The following is a 6,932-nucleotide window of genomic DNA, read 5'->3' as shown; positions in this document are numbered from 1 at the left end:
AATTTAAATAGATGGTATCAACTCAGTACACTTTATCTGGACTTATACATGTTGTTGTTAAAAGCTATCAAGTCAGTTCTGAGTCACAGTGACCCTAGGCACCACAGAACAAAACTCGGTCCAGTCATTGCAATCCTAATAATCGTTGCTATATTCGAGCACACTGTTGCAGCCACTGTATCAATCTCATTGAGGGTCTTCCTCTTTTTCCCTGGACCTCTGCTTTACTAAGCATGATGTCCTTTTCCAGGGACTGGTCCCTCTTGATAAGATGTCCAAAGCCATCCTTACTTCTAAGGAATATTCTGGCTTTCTCTGCTCAAGACACATTTATTTGTCCACACATAACACTACTAATACAGAAGCATTATCATCCATGCTTTTTAAGTCCACTCTTCCTGCATGTTCTAATTCTCCTCCCCCTGTTCCTTCCCACAAGTGAATCCAAGGTAATTCAGGTTAACAATGTAGTAAGTAGTCTCTCCTATCCTTGCTTAAACAAGCACACACAGACATACATGTATCCTCATCTTCTCATTTATACACACACATAAACATCAACAGGTATTCAAGCATATTCAAACAATTGATATTGTTTAACCCAGATGTGCTCATTTTATATACACTTCTCTGCACCTTGATTGTTTCAGTAATACTTCCATAATACTTCATAGAGATTTCTCCCACTCAACTACTACAACTCTTTTTCATTCTAATGACTCCCTGTTTTATTGAGGATGTAGCTTTACCATAAGTTCTCTATCATTCCACCATCAATGGACAAAGTTTGGTCATATTAATAATAACTATCCTTTCTATACTATAGGATTTGTTTCTGTGGAATAGACTCCACAGAGTGAGATTTCCAATTCAAAGAATGTTAAAAGTACACAGCCATGGCCATGTCTTTCCCCTAGAGGCTGCCATAATGCACCTTTCCAGCCACGTCTCAGGGTATCCTTCTCTCCACAGCCCAGCCAGCCGTAGGTTGCGCTGATTTTCCAATTCTGCCAGTTTCACTGGCAGTTTGATATTTTCTTAACTTGGACTATGTTTACTGGGCATGTGGATTTGCTCTGAATGAACTGTTTGAATTCACTGCTCATTGTTCAAGTGCTTAACTTTTATCCTTCTGTGTAAAATGGAAATTGTTATTAAGCCTTGTCCTCTCCATTTCACATGATTTTCCAAATCTATCATTTGTGTATCACATTTTTGCAAGCTTTTTCCCCCAGAACAATCACTTGAGTCAGCACCATTTATTAAATAAATATAATTTTCTTGAAATGCTACCTTTGTAAGTTATTGTGACTTCTTAACAGATTTTCTGTTTCATTGGTCTACTTGTCACCTTCTATGCTATGTAATATCAATTTGTTCTGTTACCCGAAGAGATAGACACCTGTTACTATCCTGCTTTTTCATGTTTTACTTTGGTAAAACTGCCCTGGTTTTGCAGCGATTAAGTGCTCAACTGCTAATCCAAAGAAAGTTTGGCAGGTCGGACCCACCAGGTGGCTCCAAGGGAGAAAGACCTGGTGTTCTGCTCCCATAATGATTACGACCTAGAAAACCCTATGGGGCAGTCAGATGGGATGGCTTTGAGTCCAAAATCGCCTCCAAGTCTCGTAACAACAGGAATATTCCTTGTTATCTATTCTTTGTTATCTACTGTACTATTTGTAGAATATGATCACTGTATACAGTTCAAAACAACTATCTTAATATTCTGGCTAGAAATGCATTCCACTTATATATTAGTTTTAGGGACCTCCATTTAATTGACAAGACGTTCCATTTGAAAATATGGCATATTTTTGCATATATTCAGGTTTCATTTTATGTACTTTAATACATTGTCTTCCCTCATAGAGGTCCTTTGCTGCTCTGGTTAAAACAATGTTTTGCTAAATATTTTACAGTTTTGGACACAGTGTGGTACAGTCAAGTAGTAGGGGAAAGAGAACGGTCTGCCCTTCCCACCCTTGCCAATTTTAGACCCTTATTCTATACTGGAGAGAAACCATTGATTTTGATGCATTTGTCTTTTATGCAGGTATGTAATTATATCATCATTATTTTAAATATCTTTTAATACTTGTACTAGTTATTTAAATTTTCTAGTTCATTCCTTCACCTAAAAACTATGTTGAGTAATACCAAAATTTTTGTCTAGTTCCAAATTTATCAGAATGGGTTTAATATTTTTCCATTTATCTCACACCTGATAAGTTTGGGGATATTTTGTTATGCACCAATAGATAACTAATACTCTGAGCTACTGACCTTTATGGTAATCTACACACAACTTGTTTCTGACAGTTAAGTACTTCCACCTGGCCTCTGTTCAGCTGGGATACCATGATTTACATTGCTACTTGGCAGCCCAGCCTCCACTAAAACCTGAGCCTATAGAGAATTGTTCTTGTTAGCTGTCATCAAGTCATTTCTGACTCATGACCACCCCATGTGGGCATAGTAGAAGTGTTCAATAGGGTTTTCAAGGCTGTGATCCTTTAAAAGCAGATCGTCAGGACTGTCTTCTGAGGTGCTTTTGAGTAGGTTCAAACCACCAAACTTTCAGCTAGTATAGAACACTTAACTGTTTGCGGCGTCCAGGGACCCCCTGCAAAGGTACATATTGGTAAGCTCCATGTTGCTGGTGCTCCCCTCAGCTCTACATTCCTTATTCTTTTAATGAAATGGGTGTCCTTCAGGACCTCCAAGAAATGGTCTTATAGAAGACTAACTCAGACATGCCCACATATTGGAGGCTTTTATTCCCTCTTCCAACACCTGACACAGTAGGTCTGGTATTTCGATTTCATAGAATGTGGGCCGTTGCCTTTTCCAAACTTCCAAAAGCAATCCCACAGCATATTAAACCCATTTCCAGAACCCTTGCTATGGCAATAAATCCTTGTCAACAAACAAAGTCTACATAAGAATTACAGTGTTTCCTTGAATGGACAACATTTTACATGCCCCCATAAAGAAAATGCCTCAAGGGCAAAGTTTAAGAGTAAACCAAGGCATTTCCCATCACTCCTTACCTGAGAGGCTCTTTGTGAGGATTTCCTGACACACATGGCAAAGGACGTAGTAGACACTGCCTTCTTTTTTACCTCTTCCCTCCTAAACAAACAGAGACCTTTGCTAAGATGTCAGGTGTCAATTCCCAACTCCTCTTCTTATCCTGTATGTAAGTTCTGTAATGAGACGAGGACCCAGGCAGTATTTCCCATCTTTCAAAGTTTCGAGGTCCAGTGAAATCCTGTTACAAGTCACTAGATCAGCCCAGGAGCTGGAAGACTGAAATTCCTGGTCCTCTGACAAGTGGGAAGGGCAGGATGGGATTGGGCAGAGCCTCCTTGACCATCACTTGCCCCAAGAGGCTCTGGAGGCTGCTTCATGTTATAAGTCAAAGGCCCTTCCAGCCCAGTCGCATAAGAGCAGCGAAAGACTTTTTCCATTGAAATAAAAGATGGGCTCAGGAGCAGCAGATTTGAGGCCATTCAGCTTCGGTCAGCTTTGCAGCTTCAGGACATCCTGGCCGCTGGTCACCTTCACAGCTGGGCCTTTATACCTTTTCACCTCTCTCTCCCTCCCATTTTTCTCCCAGTACCATGGGCTGTGGCTTCTGCTAGTTTCAATGATTTCAGTGTTTCAGTAGCTCCTCGCCCCGCTCAGAGGAGGCAGCTTTGCAGGGTGTGAGGGACAAACCCATAGTGCTGCTTAGGTGTCCTTCAACAGAAACAGTCCTGAGGTGACAAGCTGTCCTGACTGATCCTGACACCAAGACAGAGAGAAACTCAGTGAAAGGGTCATTGGCTTCTGCAAGTGTCAGCACTCTCAGGGTCATGTCCTGGGGTCATGCCCAATTGCAGGAAAAATGAACTGGCTCTGAACCAGTACACAGGCCCCGGAAGCCTCAGGAGGATTCTGTCTTAGTCTAACCCAGCACTGGGGAAATCCTCATGGGGTGGGAGCAGTGATATTCCTGGGATCTTTATTCAAAAATCTCAGAGCAGTTGATACAGTCTTGGGAGGTGGGAAAAGAGAAAGCTTGGGACCACAGGGTGGCAAAAGAAGGAGCCTCTTATCACTCACTCTCTCTGGGGTCTTGTTCAGGTTTTTTTTTTTTAATGCAACTTGGGCTCCAGGCAGGCACTTATTGCTAAAGTTCTATTTCTCTGTTTTAATTTGTGATATCTAAGTCAAATCTGGAGTCTTGAGCTCATTTTGATAATTCGTCTTTAGTCTGTGCAGACAAGAGTCCGCTCACAGCCAAAATGAGAGCAGAGGAAATAAATTCCCTAGCCTAGACCAGGGCTGGCTCTCTTGCTCCTCAAAATAAGAGTACCACACTTGGGGAGCTCTCCTAGGGCAGCACAGGCGGTGAGTCCAGTCTGGGGCCCTGGGAGGGGGACAGAGGTGGGTGCCAGGCAGTATGGCCTCTGTGGCTTCACCTTCTCCTCCGGGAAGTGCATCTCGAAGGCCTCCACATTCGGATCCTGACGCTAACCAGAAGTTCCCACCCTTCTGTGTCCACTGTCTGGACCCAAGTCCCCATATGCCTCCTCTGCCCTCCTATCCCATCATAAGCACTATGATAAGGCTTAGGTATATACCCTGGATCTCGCCCTCTATGGCCTTAGGCTTCCCCTAATTCTATTGGGACCTGCCAGCCTGCTGAGTCTGAGGTCCAGGTGGGGCTGGGTGGGCTGGGACTGTCACAAAAGGCTCCTGAAGCCAGCTCTTTCCTGCTCCCCGCCAGCTTGTGGTAGGGCTGCCCGGGACCTCGCGCCTCCCCCGGGTGCCCCTCTCTGAGCATCCCTGCTGCCCCCTCCCCTAGCTCTTGAGGCGCCTTCTCTTGATGCACAGGTGCAACTGGGCACCTCACCACACTGAACCCGAAGTCGGTTCTCAGCTAGATTATAGACCTGAACCTGAAATGCACAACCTTAAAACCACTAGAACCAATAACTTGTTGTCATCTAATCCATTCCAACTCATAGGGACCATAAAGGGCAGAGTAGAACTGCCCTATAGGGTTTCCAAGGAGCGCCCGGTGGACTTGAACTGCCAACCTTTTAGTTAGCAGCTGTAGCTTTTAACCACTACTCCACCAGGTTTCTTAAAACTGCTAGATAGGTGTGAAATGAAAAAAGGAAAATAAAAAAAATTTAAGAAAAAGAACAATTACAGAATATATAAAAGAAAAAAATAACAAAACAAAAAAACAACTACAAAAAAATCACATAATATGAGACTGTAACCTCACATTATGGACTCAAGGAGGCTGGGTTGTATCTTTCTTTGCAAATAAGTCTTAGATAAGGGAATTGGTACCAGGAGTAGATACACACTCTCACTTCAGGAAAATGGAAAATCTGGGATTAATTGACCTGGATGAGGTGGAAAACAGTGATAACCACATAATATTTAAAGATGAAATCCTAACAGCCTAAAACATGCAGTGGAAATTTGTCTAAGTAAAGTAGCATCAGAAGAGGCCTTTAATCACTACACAAAATGGGTCAGTAGTTCGAGATCTCCCTACAAAGATGGAATCAACTCGATGGCCAACTGGTTTTGGGTTTGGTAGATCACTTTTAGGCAGGTTCCAGCAAACATGCAAAAAACAGATCATTTCAACCTTGTACACAGTCAATAAAGAAGAGAAAGCTATGAGATGCTCCCCAACTTGTTCCCTAAGGCTACTTTAATATTGATACCAAATTAGAAAAGGAAGGTATAAGAAGAGTTACAGGACAAGCACACTAAGCAACTGAGATGCAAAAACCTACATAAAATGCTGGCAAAGAAATCCAGCAAAGTATAAAGCACGTAATATGCGAGCATCAAGGGGGGTTATTGTCAGCATACAAGCTTGAGTGAACGTTAAAGATTTAATAATTTAATTCACCACATGTGTAGGTTAAGGAAGAAAAGACATAGGTTCACCTCAAGAGACGGTGAAAAGGCAGTGATAAAATCCAACCACACTGAGACATAAGAACTCTGAGCAAACATGGAACAGAAAAGGAGTTCCCGAATATGGAAAACTACAACTCGCATGATAATTCCTGGTGAAATGTGGGACATTCTCTTTAAAATTAATTAGAAATAAAATAAAGATGTTTTCTCTCATTATTTCTATTAAATATTTAACACGGGAGTACAAAAAGAAAAACATATAACTCTTATTATTCATAGATTACAGGAATGTCTCCACAGAAAAATTTAAGAACCATAGAAAATATTAGAATTAATATTAGTTAATCATAAATTTTTTTTTTTTATAAATACAAAGTAAAAAATAAAGTGAATGTCTATGCAGCAGCATCAAGGCAACTCTGTCATAGCTCTCAGTGAAAGCAGAGGACACTGACAGGGAAACAGCAGGATTCAGGTGGGCTAGACCACGGAGGGGAGAGCACTATTTTACACTGGGCTGGATTTATAAGCACAGGTATGTGTGTTAGTTACCTAGTGCTGCTGTAAGAAAAAAAAAATGACAGTTGGGTGGCTTTAAAGAACAGAAATTCATTTTCTCACAGTTCAGGAGGCTACCTGCCTGAATTCAGGGCACGGCTCACGTCTACTTCAGCTTCTAAAAGCTTCCAGCCACCCTTTGTGTTCCTGGTCTTGTAGATGCATCTGCTCCGTTGTCTGTCTTCCTCTGCCACTGAGTGTGTCTGTGTCTATTCTGCTCTTTGTATAACTCAGAAGGGACTAGGTTTAGGACCCAACCTACACTGGTATGGCCTCGTCAATATAATTTTAAAATCCCTTATATCCAAATCAGGTCACATTTACTGGTACAGTGGTTAGGATTTCAACATACCTTTTGGGGTTACACAATTCAGTCCATAATAGTGCCCTCACCAGATACTCTGGACTGAGAATACTAGCATGAGCAGTTGAGA

The 6,932-nt window shown here is 41.9% G+C and overlaps 1 long non-coding RNA gene across 1 annotated transcript in view; it reads right to left on the bottom strand.

The window, feature by feature from the left end:
- Window positions 1-1,509: 1,509 nt before the first annotated feature.
- Window positions 1,510-6,932, bottom strand: part of LOC135229361 (uncharacterized) — a 70,355-nt gene continuing 64,932 nt past the window's right edge. Inside the window, exon 3 of the long non-coding RNA XR_010320145.1 lies at window positions 1,510-3,135. This is a non-coding gene — a long non-coding RNA (uncharacterized LOC135229361). The remainder of the gene's footprint in view (window positions 3,136-6,932) is intronic.

Source organism: Loxodonta africana, unplaced genomic scaffold (assembly GCF_030014295.1).
Source record: "Loxodonta africana isolate mLoxAfr1 unplaced genomic scaffold, mLoxAfr1.hap2 scaffold_284, whole genome shotgun sequence".
NCBI lineage: Eukaryota > Metazoa > Chordata > Mammalia > Proboscidea > Elephantidae > Loxodonta > Loxodonta africana.
The sequence above is the reverse complement of the archived record's forward strand: the minus strand, read 5'-3'. Positions and strand labels throughout refer to the sequence as shown.